Source organism: Pezoporus wallicus, unplaced genomic scaffold (genome assembly GCF_028554395.1).
Source record: "Pezoporus wallicus isolate ANWC-B61680 ecotype Strahan unplaced genomic scaffold, APGP_CSIRO_Pwel_v1 contig_2384, whole genome shotgun sequence".
Taxonomy (NCBI): domain Eukaryota; kingdom Metazoa; phylum Chordata; class Aves; order Psittaciformes; family Psittacidae; genus Pezoporus; species Pezoporus wallicus.
The window spans coordinates 9,984,739-10,000,045 of NW_026640488.1; positions in this window are offsets into that span (position 1 = coordinate 9,984,739).

Genomic DNA, 15,307 nt, shown 5'->3' on the forward strand with positions numbered 1-15,307 from the left:
GAAGTGCATTCTTTACTGTAAAGCTTGTAAGCCTTATGGATATAGCCTAAATGTCTCGCATATCTTCATATGCGACAACAAGCTCTGTATGATAATTTAGCTTATTTGTTGACACCATAATCATGCAAAATGTGTTGGTAGCCTTTGATTCTTCTTTGCAGACGTCATCTGAATTGTTGTTTTCACTGCTATGCTAGCTATGCTATACTCTTCTCTCTGAGAGATATCTTAAAACCTGTTGTAAATCTAATAGTTGGTCTGAATTTCATAAAAGCATAATGTGGATTTTGTATGGAAACCAAACAGAATATAAAGCCAGCATCGACAAGCAGTGGTAAAATTTTCCTTTCTTAACATGTATGTGGTGGTAGGGCCTGAAACCTGGAAGAGATCAAAGAAAATGGGGGATGAGTACAGACCCAGCAATTAGGCAACAAAGAGAACTTATATCTCTGCTGGTGCTGTACTTGGGTAAAAAGAGATTTATGTTAAACTCCTAACTACTGTAAAGTTTTCAGTAGAGGAGTTTGGTTTGGTTACATTCGAACGAAAATTTGCAGACTCCAGTGATTCCATACAGGGAAACTCCTGGGCCTGCAGGAGTTCCTTTTCAGTCTGTCTCAAACTGTGGCAATCTGCCAAACAAATGACAGCAATGCAAGGAGCAGGTGAAGGAGCAGAAAAGCTGGTGGGACTCTTCAAGAAGTGACTGCAAAGACTTGAAAATCTATAAAGCATTTTACAATGTCCTGAATTCTAGTCTGTGACTCTACGGACATGGTAGTTCTGCATTGGAGAAAAAGTATTACCTTTTCTCTCTGAAATGAAACATTCCAAAATGATCCTGATTTTATTGAACACAGCTGCAATATATGCTGCATAACCTAAAGCTTGGCACACTCAAAAGTCAGTGCTAGCAGAGTGCTGCAGTTTGCCTGCTCGGGGATGCATGCTGTACGTGTGATGAACCTCTACCTTCAAGCAGATTTTACCATATTCCTTCTTTGTCACATTTACTCTTCTACCATTTTATCTGAGAACATGATTTGTAGATTTTTAACAGTGGTGTTTAATTGTTGGGATGTATTTATCTATTTTTCAACATCTGAGGACTTACATTCAAGCTTGTCTTTTATTTAGCAGAAGTTGTGGCTTAAATGGAAGTTCTGACTTGGAAGCAAAGCTTGTTGGTTGGGTGCTTTTGGTCTCTATTGTATTCACACTTGGATCAGATTATTTTGTAGCCTTCCTGTAAATATGAATTAGCTTTTTTTGTGACTACCTGTTTGCCATTGACTGAATCTTGAAGAGAAAATTGCATTATATTAGGTAATTTCATTCCAAATGTAGTTTTTATTTCAGAAGAGAAAATTGTCTGGAAGTTTTGCAAAAGAGAGTAACTACTAAGACATGGAATATTATCTGTGTTCATACACTCTTTACAGGTTTAAGGAAATGAAATTTCATTCATGTTTGGCATATCATATGCATAATCCCATAGAGTTCAAAGTCTTGCTTTACACTTCAGCACTGGGAATTGGGAATTCCCAACACAATGTGGTCACAAAAAATGAATTAGCACTGACGCAGAGCTCATGACCTCCTTGGCGCCAAGGGCCTACATTTAGCCAATTTCCTGCAAGGATATAGTTCAAGGAAAGTTTCTCAGTGATGCCTAATGTAATTTATATGATCACATTTACTTTTTCTTTCAACTTTTAGAGGAGTCACTTTGGAAAAAAATACATTTGTAATAATTACTTGAACATCATTCCCTTGTTGAAAATAAGATTTAATTCTATTGCCTTTGTGTGTGCCCTGTTTGACTGTTAAGTTCAGCGTTTTGTTATTTCAGCAGACTTCAAACGTGTAATAAATAAATTTCCACTGGGTTGGCACTTCCTTTTTGCTTCCTGATGTAGGGATTGATTGTTCTTTGCAAGTCTCTCGGGATTTTATGAGCTTTCTCAGAACGAATGACTTGACCACAAATTCAACCATCATAATTTTCAGAAACCGTTCACACAGAAAAACCAATAGAGGCAATTTTTAGAACAATAGCAACTGCTGCATATTGCATGAGATCAAATGCCTTCTCAGGTGTAACAGGAGATACAATGGAATAGACTCCAAATATTCTTGGTCATGGGATTAGAGTCAGTTGCAGAGAAGGTTGTCAGTATGAGAAGTTTTATAAGAGAGTATTCTTAGAAAATGTGTTTCTCACAAGGGGTGTCTTTATATATGCATAAAGTCATATATGCATAAAGTGTGGTCACTTAGACTACTCAGCAATTTGGAAGCTTGGCAAGTACTATGGAGATGAAGCAATATCAAAACTTACTGAACCCAGTTTAGGATAAGAATGTAGTAGAATTTTAGCAAAATCTAAATTAGTTAAGTAATGTAATTGAACAATTAAATATTTCAAACAGAAAAAAGAAATTAAAGTATCAAAAATGGTTAATTGAGAAAGTAAAACTTCAGGGTTTTCAGTCTGGGTGGAGACAGTGAGATGTCCAGTGGCATTTTAGATGGCCAAGTGAATCCTGGTATCCTGTAGGCCCTGCATTTATACCTGACACGCTGAACTGAAGTGTCAGGTATGCATGGTGTCTAATCTGAGAAATCACCTTCTACTACCTTCTTCATATTCTACTAACAAGGAAAAATGTCATTATTCATAACACAGAAAAAGACAAGCTGACTTTACCTGATAGTACAAAAGACAGTCTGTGGAGTTAGTGGCTTGAGTATTCTAGAGTGGAACAGTCGAATTCTGTAATATCATGTAACTAAGTTTTTGGATGTCTGATTTGGATTTCCTATTGACGCGTTAAATGCTTTGTTCGATTAGATTTCGCTAGAGACAGCTTAGAACATGTCTGGATTGGACTGCTATTCCCTATCAGATCTCACTGACATATTTTTTAAGAAGTCAATGTTTGCCAGTGCTATGAAGCTAAAAATGAGATTGCATAGTTATTTCCCGTTCCATATATTGAGTAAAACATGTTTGGTAATGGTGAATGATGCATAATTAGTTGTCCTAGACTTACTATAAAAAATATTTTTGGAACACATTTTAAGTGATGCATAAGTCTCAAATATGAATATAACTTATACTTCAAGGTTTTAGATGATAAACACACAATATCTGACAGATTTGTTTTCAGTCTTAAAATAGAAGGGCTATTATTATTACATTACATATTTTATATGTATTAGAAGCTATGCAGTCATTCTGCAGGTATGGAATCCATACTGTTTTTTCCATGCCAAGCAGCATAACTCCTGTTAGGGGCAGGAAACAGGTCCGTAATTTCTTCTTATTAATTCCTATTTTATATTTGCATCAATTGTTGTTGGAATGCTCCATATGTGAACCTTGGAAGTCTTGGGTTTTAAGGGAAGCTCTCCTGCCCGTAGTGCAGCATATGACTGGCACTAGCAGAAGGTGGTGGCAGAGGTGCATGAGGCTGATGTCACTACTGGTACATGTCTGGACCTGTTGCCCTGGGGTGCTAGAAGAGCACTTGTCCCTTCCAGCTTCAGCACCACTTAGAGGGCTTTGGCTTGTCTCAGCTTATTTGGGACTTGCCAAATCATGATTCTTGGTGAAGATTTGTGTATGTGATTCGTGTGCTGCACTTGAAAAAACTGAGACGTAGCCTTCCTTAGCTCAAATTTAAAAAAAAATATGCTGTTGGCACAGTCGTTCCCTTGGGAATAAGTGGTTACTTGACTGCTGTGAACGGAGTATAACATCACGTAATTTTCCTACATTCCTACCACAGAGAAAAGTGTTGAGGGCTTTGATCCAAAGTAATCATGTTTCCTCTTTTCATCCACCAGTTTATATAGTTTAACATGTTATGTGGAAAGACGGCTGGAATTATATATCCTGTATAAGCAGCTACTCTACAAGCCTGTACTTGGGAAGCCAATGAGCTCAGAAATATTTGTACAGACTGCCATTTCCTGAAAAGAATAGAAACTACGTATTAATTTGTCAATGCATCTATGTTCTATATAATCATGATAATTCACTATTTTAATGAGATTTTAATGCCCAGTGGCATAACTTTCAGTCTCCAGTTGTAACTAGTGTCCAGCTAGTACCTAAAATGAAATTCAAAAGGTAAAATTACATTCAGCAGAGCACTTTTTCTTCATCTACCTGCATGAAATTTAGAAAATCACTATTAAGGGACCAGAACTGAGTTTGATCTCTGTGGCTCAATAATTATTTCACAGTAGAAGAAGCTGTAGGTAAAGTAGTATGAACATTCATATTTTCATCTTCACAGCTATTCAAATAGCTTAATAAAGGAGATGCTAAATAGCAGTCCTGGAATATGAATATTAGAGAGCAGAGATTGGCCTCTTCAGGAACCTGCTTAGTAAGGTTCCATGGGATATAGCCCTAGAGGACAGGGGGGCCTGAGACTATTGGTTGGTATTCAAGGATCACCTGCTACAAGCGCAGGACTGTTGCATCCCAACTAGAAGGAAGTGCAGCAGGAGGGCCAGGAGACCTTGGATGGATAAGGAGCTGCTGAGGAAAACTCAAAAGAAAAAAGAGGCTTATAAAAGGTGGAAGCAAGAACAGGCGGCCTGGGAAGAGTACAGGGATGTTGTCTGGGAAGCTAGGGACCAGGTTAGGAAAGCTAAGGCCCAGTTAGAATTAAACTTGGCTGGGGATGTGAAAAATAACAGGAAGGGAATCTATAGGTACGTAGCAAAAAAAGAGACTAGGGACAATGGAGGCCCCCTCCGGAAGCTCTCGGGAGACCTGGCTACACAGGATTTGGAGAAGGCTGAGGTTCTGAATGACTTCTTTGCCTCGGTCTTCACTGGCAAATGCTCTGACCACACCACCCAAGTCTTGGAAGGCAGACGCAGGGACTGTGGGAATGAAAACCTTGGGCCCACTGTAGGAGAGGATCTGGTTCGTGACCATCTTAAGAACCTGAACGTACACAAGTCCATGGGACCTGAAGGAGCTGGCAAATGAAGTTGCAAAGCCACTGGCCATCATATTTGAAAAATCATGGCAGTCAGGTGAAGTTCCTGATGACTGGAAAAAGGGAAATATAACCCCCATTTTCAAGGAGAAAATGAATGACCTGTGGAATTACAGACCAGTCAGTCTCACCTCTGTGCCTGGCAAAATCTTGGAGCAGATTCTCCTGGAAGGCATGCTAAGGTACATGAAAAACAACAAGGTGCTTGGTGACAGCCAGCATGGCTTCACTAAGGGGAAATCCTGCCTGAACTATTTGGTGGCCTTCTATGATGGGGCTACAGAACTGATGGACAGGGGTAGAGCAGTTGATGTCATCTACCTGGACTTGTGCAAAGTGTTCGACACTGTCCCACACGACATTCTTGTCTCTAAATTGGAGAGACATCAATTTGATGGATGGACCACTCAGTGGATAAAGAACTGGCTGGATGGCTGCACACAAATTGTTGTGGTCAATGGCTCAGTGTCCGGCTGGAGACCAGTAACGAGTGGTGTCCCTCAGGGATCGGTGTTGTGACCGGTCTTGTTTAACATCTTTGTTGGTGACATGGACAGTGGGATTGAGTGCGCCCTCAGCAAGTTTGCCGATGACACCAAGCTGTGTGTTTCGGTTGATACGCTGGAAGGAAGGAATGCCATCCAGAGGGACCTTGACACGCTTGTGAGGTGGGCTGATGCCAACCTCATGAAGTTTAACCATGCCAAGTACAAGGTCCTACACCTGGGTTGAAGCAATCCCAGGCACAGCTACAGGTTGGGCAGAGAAGAGATTCAGAGCAGCCCTGCAGAGAAGGACTTGGGGGTGCTAGTTGATGAGAAAATGAACATGAGCCGGCAGTGTGTGCTCGCAGCGCAGAAAGCCAACTGTATCCTGGGCTGCATCAAAAGGAGTGTGACCAGCAGGTCAAAGGAGGTGATCCTGCCCCTCTGCTCTGCTCTTGTGAGACCTCACTTGGAGTATTGTGTGCAGTTCTGGTGTCCTCAACAGAAAAAGGACATGGAACTGTTGGAACAAGTCCAGAGGAGGGCCATGAGGATGATCAGGGGACTGGAGCACCTCCTGTATGACGATAGGCTGAGAAAGTTGGGGCTGTTCAGCTTGGAGAAGAGAAGGCTGCATGGAGACCTCATAGCAGCCTTCCAGTATCTGAAGGGGGCCTGTAGGGATGCTGGGGAGGAACTCTTCATTAGGGACTGTAGTGATAGGACAAGGGGTAATGCGTTAAAACTTAAACAGGGGAAGTTTAGATTGGATATTAGGAAGAAATTCTTTCCTGTTAGGGTGGTGAGGCACTGGAATGGGTTGCCCAGGGAGGTTGTGAATGCTCCATCCCTGGCGGTGTTCAAGGCCAGGTTGCACAGAGCCTTGGGTGTCATCATTTAGTGGGAGGTGATCCTGCCCATGGCAGGGGAGTTGAAACTAGATGGTCTTAAGGTCCTTTCCAACCCTAGCTGTTTTGATTCTATGATTCTAATATCTGAAGTTCTGAATCACTGATCTCAATTTTGAGACTCTGCTGCCTTATTAGGAGAGAAAGTATGTGATGATGCATTCAGGCCTTTTTCATGACAGCTTACTACTATGGAATACAGAAGAAGCAAACGTGAGGCTGGGTGCCACAACACTGGCTCTGGTATGATCCAGGGGCAAATAGCAACCAGTCTCAGTTTTGGTGGTGGGGAGATTATCCTGAACAGCGAATTAGCCAGTGACTAAAGAGACAACAGTGCAACTTAAATCCCTGTAAAATGTCTGTGTATGAAATTAAATGCTGAAGCTAAAAGGTGAGAGAAACTCAGATCTGATGTAACAATTTACATAAAGTTAACTTCCAGTAATACTACATAAAATGTATTTTCTTAAAAAAAAAAAAACAAAACCAAGCTTAATATATAGTTCTCTTACTGGTTGTATAATTGTAGGTAAAAACATAATTCTTCTCTAAGTCATTCATAGTATGTACTGGGAGAAGATGGTGCGTCATAGGACGTGCCTGAAAAAAGTGGGAACTGCAGCAATATCAAAGACTGATAATCTCAAAGACCAAGAACAGAACTTATTTTGCTGCTCAGGGTAAAATCTTGCCATCTTTATTGTAAGGAAATCATGCATTTGCAAAGAGATACTTTGTATTCCTCATATTTATTTTTTCTAAACTGTAATTATATTTTATTTAACAAAATAGGAAGCAGCTTTTCCTCACATTTCCCTTCAGTTTGAGACTCAAATCTCTGATATTTTTACCCTATCTACTTATATATCCACACACTATGTGTATATATATATTTATATACAAATATTTATGCTTTATTTATATATACACATTTATACATATATTTTATTTATAGCTATAGAGATACATGAGCTTCCTTGGGTGCAGGAATTTATACGGTGTTAAAGATATTTAGGAAATATATACTTTGAAGGGATTATTCATTTTGAATAGTAAGTCACTGTCATTCCTGCTGTCTTTCAAAGGCAACAATTCCCCTTTCAACAACTGGGCTGTGACATGGATTTTGTTGGATGCAAGTACCCTCTTGCAGTCTTGGGATTGTGCAAGAAACTAGTCAGGCATTTGAGACAGGTTTTGAAGGTAAACTACCTGTAAGGTTTTGTAATAAATGAAGAACTTTGCTTCTTAGTAGGGTGTGTACAGATGTGAGGTTTTGAGATTATATATGGAAGGATGCATGAACCTAACTGAACCAGAAAGGAGGCTGCCACTCTGCTCTTGTGAAGATATTGGTGCTTCTCGCAGAAAGAGTAGCTGTGGGAAAAGGTTAAAAAATGGATCAGAAAAGTTGGCCAGAGTATCCTCTGTTAATGTTGCAATGGATCAGACTACATATAAACTGTATATTAGATATGAGCTATATACGATATATAATGAGGCTACCTGTTTCACCAGTGCTGGATACCAGATCTTAATACCTGGTAGTGCAGCACTTCAAACTTTTTTATATTCCCATCAAAGTCTGCAGTGAAACAGAGGATTGTTTGCATCTTGTCATGTAATTAGTCTATTGTTTATGGACTGTTTAGAGAACAACTTAATGCCGGTCTGAAACAGCTTCTGCAAGAGCAAAAAGCCTTTTTTTGTTTTAGTTTTTCAATGTATCAGCCATTAAGTATTTATTTTTTCATTCATTGAAAATTTATGAAACACATAAATAGCACCGGAAGCATTATTTTATTGAGTTATACGAACTCAGTGCAGTGTTCTCAGTCTTATCTGTCATTAAGCATCTCTAAAGAATATGGTTTAACATTTATTCTTCTATATATTATAGTATGAAAGGGAATTTAGATACCTGTTAGAATGCATATTTGGCATAATCTGGAAGTAAAATAGTATTTATCAGAATTCTAGAGGTAGAATGGAATAGCTGTCATTAATCTCAGACCATTGGTTTTGACTTTGAAAGACAATTACATTTTTTTCATTTCAGCTTATTTAGCCAATAGCTTCATCAGAAAAAATGTGAGTAAGACTTAAAACAGATTCATGGGCTATGTGTATATCTCATATCTTACACAAACTAGAATTAAGTACTTTTGAAGCTTTCTGAGGGAATGGGTAGCTCTTATAACTCCAACTCTCCCCCCTTCCCTGAGGATATTGTATTTTCTTTAGTATTCAAAGTGTGTGACAAGAACTAAAGAGATGGATTTTTAACCTTCTTCTCACATCTGGAGAAACAAGTTAAACATTCATCAACATCAAAACATCACAATAACTGGTGCCAATTATATGGTATTGCTGATAAGCACTGTGAATATGGGTATGTTTTGTTCTTTTGCATCAAGCCCTATAGTAATGTGCTCTTGGTTTATACATATTCTTGCAAAAGTTATTTCAAGGAAGCCTCCTTTGTAACATTAGTGGTAGATGCAGTGCTCACGTAAATTGGCCATAATGCCCAGAACATGGCAGGTGAACCACCAAGTTTTGAACTGACTTGTGGCAGTTTTACTACATAGAGTGCAATTACAAAGCAGGACTTATGGAGAGGTTTTCATGGTCAGCCAAAGATGAGTATGTGATATTGCACTTATGTCTTAATTCGAACTTGCTCTGAGTTTCACCTTGAGTTTATACTATGAAATACTGATAAACTTGGGTTGTAAGCTTTGCAGACACATGCATATGTGTATAAATTTGGCAGCATTTTGCCATTTAGATCTCTGATTTTCCTGTATGGTTTGAAGGAAAAACAAAAAATCAGACTTCTAATACTGACATAAAAGAAATTACTACTGTCTTATTCACCTCTAACAGATTTTTAAACCACTGAAGTTTAAGTAAAGAGGCTTTTTGGTTCAAAATATTTTTCTTCTCTGAATTCTGTCAGTGGTTATACCTGACTAACAAGAAGATGATACCTTACAAAATTAAAATTTATTGCTTTCAGTGAAGCATATAAACTATTAAGTAATCAGATCAACAGCACTGTAAACCAAGAAATGCTCCAAAACAATCAAGTGCACACCAGACAAGGCTGAGCAAGGCAGATGGAAATGTAAGTATGAAACATAAACTGTGTCAATTTACCCTACAAGTCAATGAAACCACAGCAAAAACACAAAGATGTGGAGATTTTTTTAGTCCATCATAGAACAATTGCAACTCACAACAGTAAGACTTCCTTAGTCAAAGAAAACAAAACATGTCATATATTACGTAAGAGAAGTAAGGCAAAAGTGAGAAATGGGAATTAGTCACGTGAACTAGATAAAAAGGATTTATTCCCATACTTGTCAAGTCTCCAGAATTGCAAGATAATAGCAAGTGATAACATCCAGGACAGTTCAGTCCTCTCTAATATCTGCTGGCATGTTACAAGAACATGATAGTCAATTAAATAGTACTGGAATATAGGTCTTCCATTTTAAAATCAACAACAATATTTTAGAATGCTGTATTTTTCATTTCTGACATGAATTTTATTTCCTTATTTCATATGAAGTATATCAACTCAAACAGAAGGGAGTGAGAGAAGCTTTTTCCATGTGTTTTGTGCGTAAAGATGTTAGTACCTTCTGAATATTTACTGGATTTTACTTCAGAAGGTAAATAGAGGCATCATCAGTTTATGCATCTTGATAAGAGTTTAGGCATATAGGTGTGCTGCACTACAGGCATTTGCAGAAATGTATCTTCAGAAAACTTAACTTACTTTGAAAACATGCCTTCCTGTGAACTGGGGACAAATGAATGAGGGTTTTTCGGGTCTAAGTTCAGGATTTAGGTACTGTTCACAGTGATTATAAAGTCAATTGTGGATCAAATCCCTTATCTGTTTTTCCTTTATGTGTCCTTTGGTTTTCCTCTTCAAGGATTCTTCTTTACAGTGATAAATAAGGAAATTTGAAGTGCTGACTTGTGAGTATTTATGAGACTTTTGGTATGGTATTTCACTATTTTGCAAACTCCCATGGCAAGAACAATGTAGTTGAGAGACCACAATTTGGTCTAAACTCTGAAGAATTCTTGAACCTTATACAAAACAGTTTTGCTGTCAGTGGGGGTTGTTTCAAATGCACTTAGTCTTAATTAACACTTCATTAATGGCGGGGTATTTAATTTTCTCTGTCTCATATTTTCAGTCCTTTTCCATGAGGCATTCTTTGAGCTTTGCAGTGTTTCTCACTCTCTTGAAAAGCTAACAAGAATTCTAGCAGGTTATCTGTTACTTCATTTTGTGTAAGAACTGTTACAGAAGTTATGGATTATGTCTTCCCAAGCTGCAGCGCTCTAACAGCTATAAATACCTACTTCATAAATGTAAAGAGTTATCAGGTAGATTATTCCTGAGTATATGTAGGTCTTCCCTCCTTGAGCAATCAACATTAAAACAATCCGTAAAGAACAGGAGTGCTTGATGACACTTACCAGGCCTTGCTACTCTGAAGACTGATCAGTCTTGAAGTGATGCCATTAAAATGAATAATACCATTTAAATAAGAAGAAAGAATCAGTGATGTCAGCAACAAGCTGTCTCCTGCAGATGCAATGGGTTTAGCTTGCCTTTAGCTAACGTCCTCTTGATGTTCTTCTCAGAGGCAACGATAATTATTAATTTATTTAGTCATTTATTTATTTTTGCTTTCCTGAATATTGATTTTTATTCCTGGGTGTTTTAGAAGTCCTTAATACAGATAATCTTTAGTCTAAGCTAAAAGAAGGTCAAAGAAATTGTCCTATGACTAAGAAGCCAGGATCTTGGCAGCGCTCGTGGCTGCAAGCCCAAATTGAAACCACTTGTAGAGAGTATGTTGGTTTAGGAATCCGCATTCACAGTTCTGCAGGACCACGGCTGATGGTAGAGTGAATAACTGGGCTGTGAAAGGTTAAGTTTTATTAACCTGCTGTTTTTTTAATGAGCTTTCTGTCATATCACTGTTAGTTACTAAAATAAAAGTAGCTATTTCGGAAGTATTTTTCAAAATAAACTACAGTTAAATAATATAAGAGATACTTCCTGTATGTTTTAAAGAACAATGGCAAATAATTAATAAAGGAAAATGTTAACTGGGAGATCTTCAATAGCTAAAGATTTGTTACTGTAAAGATCTGTAAAATACGAATGTTTGTAAACTTACAGTTAATATAGTATAAATCTACTGCATTCATGCATGTACTGCATGAATAGATGGACTTCTAATGCTTGGATTCTCTAAAGTGTAATCTTTTACCGAGTACTAATGTTTCAAAAGAAATAACAAAATACTGATTAAATATATATATATACTTGTAGCAATATTAAAACATCTCATTGCTGCACTGTCTGCTCTTGCAAATAAATACAAAAAGTGCTGTCAGACACTTTTATAGTTCTCCCTCAGATGACACTAATATGTCCTTGAAAATTCACTCTCTTACTTTTGGAAATTACCTCTGATAAGTGCTTAAACTCTACATAAAACATACGTCTGTATTTATTTTCATAGCTTGGAAATGAAAGTAAATGTTGTAGTACTACATCTTCCTCTAATGGATGTAACTGATTTGATTTAGCCCACCTAATTTTACTTGAGTTTAAATCCAGATAAGATTCCAGGCAATGTGCCTGCTCATATGTTTAGATTTATTTTTTTCAGAAAGAAATACAAGTCCAAGATATTTTAGTGCTTCAGTAACAGGTTGCTGTATTTTAAAATAAGTATCTCTTAAATAGTTTATTCAGAACTGATTGGAGAAATTTAAACCAATATAGTATCTATGTTGATGTTAACCCATGGATTAAGTTGAGCCTAAAGTGTTCTGTATGTTGGTCGCTCTCTGCATCCAAATTACTGGTCAGGGTGCATGCTGGTGAAAAGCACATTTATCTTATGATGGCAACCTGAGTTTACAAATACCCTCTGCCCTTAAAAACAGCAATATCTTTCTGGGAAGGATGCTGTGACCACATTCCGTCTGTCTTCACAGTATTGTAAAGCATAGAGGGGGGAACACATGTGCCAAAGAAGAACAAAGACCTTGGGTTTTTTGTGGTATGTTTGAAAAGCCTCCTTACCTGCCCTTGAGTCCTGAACTTTTTCCACAGAATGTGAATGAGTCATGAACGTAAACTGATTTACAAGGCTGAATTTAGCTCCAGAATGCTGTGCTGGACACCTCTGAGGACTGCATGAGTGCAGGGTTAGACCACAGACAGTACCCCGCATACAGCAGAATGAAAGCTTGTATTTTTTACAGGGAGTGAGATGTCATAAATTGTCCTTTGTATTTCAAGTGTAATCAGCTGGGGTGATTTCTGCATCTGTTATTTTTATTTGCAAGTTTGCTTTGGGAGGCTTCCAACTCTAATAATTTTACTTATTTGTTTAGGCAGATTGGATTTGAACACTTGGAATGTGAAGTTTCAGAGTTCTTCTTAACTATACATAGCTGGAAGAATAAGTGTTAAAACTATCACTAGACATCTAAGAACAGATTAATCCCTATGTTGGCATGATTATTTAAAGTAGAGAGAGAAAACATGTCTTAATGATAATAGAGAGGAAGGCAATGCGATTTTTAGTGAAAGATTGGGTATAAAAAGAAAACGGAAGGCTCAGAGTTAACAATGATATGTGAGAAAGACTGAAAGGGAAATACAGATATACTTATGGGGAGACTGAGATATGGTCCAGAAATCTAAGAGAAGTAATTGAAGTTGAGAAAGGGGGCAAAGGGGAAGAGTTCAGTGATCACATACAGCTGATTGTAAATGTAGAAAATGGATAAAGACCTTGCTGAAACTCATCTGAAAGGCCAGTGTCTGTCAGGAATGGATACATTACCCTTCCCCAGGAAAAAATACCTGAATCTACAATATATTATTTTCATGACGACACTTTGCTGAGAAGGGGATAAATGGTGATATGCAATTTTCAGAGATTTTCATAGTGGTTTGCCACATGTAGAAATGCTTACACAAAGGAGTACAGCATTGTGTTTTAGGGTTCGTTTGTGTTTTTTTTCTTCCCCTGGAATGTGTTATATGTTGCATTCAACACATTCTCAAGTGGAAGTAAGGTTCACTGACTCATAGCTTCAAAATATTTATAAAATACACATTTTCATAATGATAAATTACTGAAATTTTATAATCTGTGCTACTGTAAAATTGGTGACTTCTTAATGCTTACTACTGTTGAGATTGCAGTACATCTGGGTATGAAAATATACATAAAATGAGTCTAGATATTTTACAAAAATGTTTTGATCTATATAGAGCTTTTACAAAATCTAGTGTGGAGCCTTAAACCTGCATTAAACTGGCCTAATTTTATTAGTCTTTCATATTTAGTGAACTAAAAAACAAAAATAATACCTGGTACATTTGATCTTAGTATTTAATCACTCAATCAGAAGGTTGTCCTGTGGTCTTTCCCAGAATTTTTTATCTGAAATGGGAAAAGAAAAGAGAACAAGAAAGAAACTATTAAATGAATTATCAACTTATTTTCATTTTTTCAATAAAGTAAAAATCCCATGATATTAAAAACTATTACTATATGATATTGACTAAATTACAGAAGTTCTGAAAATTTTGAGTTGATCACCTTTACACTTTCCTATTTAAGGATAATCTTTTGTACCTCCAAATGAAATAATATTTAATAAATAACCTTGAAAGAATATATTCTTAAATAATTAAATATGTAAATAATATTTAAAATAATATAGTCTATTTCGTATGCTAATCTGTTACTGAGCTTACTGGCTGCATAATATATTCCATCTCTAGCTTTTGGCACAGATGTGATAGCTAGTTATACTTCCAGAAAATCAGTGTGAGAGTGAGATGTTAAAATTCAAGGGCATCTGGAGTTGTCATCAAGATCTGAAGACTGAAAATGAGAATACTGAAAGCAATCCTAAAACTAAGCCTTTCAAGATGTGATGGTACATACGCGAGATTTTGCGTTGGTCTTTCAAATAGAACTAAGAGAACTGATTTGCTGTCTTCTTCAACATGAATTAAACAAACATGTCAGAAGACTAACAACACTCATACTATATATAGTACATCCTTCTGTTATTACAGGTAGAGAGGGTTGCTCTGCGTAATTTACAGTCTCCAGATAGCAGGATATTGAAAGAGTACAGAAACTTGTAAATTCCTGATGAAATGCAAGCATAAGTCCGTTTACTATTAAATGGGATTTACTGCAGTTATCCATGCTCGCTCTCTCCCTCACAGCTGTATTTTTCTGTAGAGAATACCAGGGCTTCAGACAAATGACAACATAAATAAGCTTCTTATTTAGAGTTAGTGCAGAATAACTTGTATATAGAATCATCACCTATATTACTGTTAATCTTTTAAGCTGTACAGTCTGTTGTTTTTTTTTTTATATATATTTTAGGAACACTAAATTAATATTTGAAATTAAGATGAAAATGGCAAGGAGCTTATAATCAAATAACACTTCAAAACTGAAAATGGTGTAAATCTACAGGTTTGTTTATGTTATAGATGCAAGAAAGACCTGCTATGCAGATTAAGCCACCACTCTATTTCTCCTCAGAAAAACACTTGCTTAAATATAGATGATTTTGTGACAGTACTGATATAAACAGAATCACATTTTATCACACAAAATGGGAATTCTGTAGCCTATACTAATATACTTTCAAGTAAAGCAGAATTGGAGATCCTGACTACCAGAAAATGCTGTCAACTGCTTGCATATATTATTCTACTCATCTGCATACTTTTGAGAATGATTGACCAGTCACTTTGGTCAGACATAAACCTGAATTGTGGTAACTTTTAGAG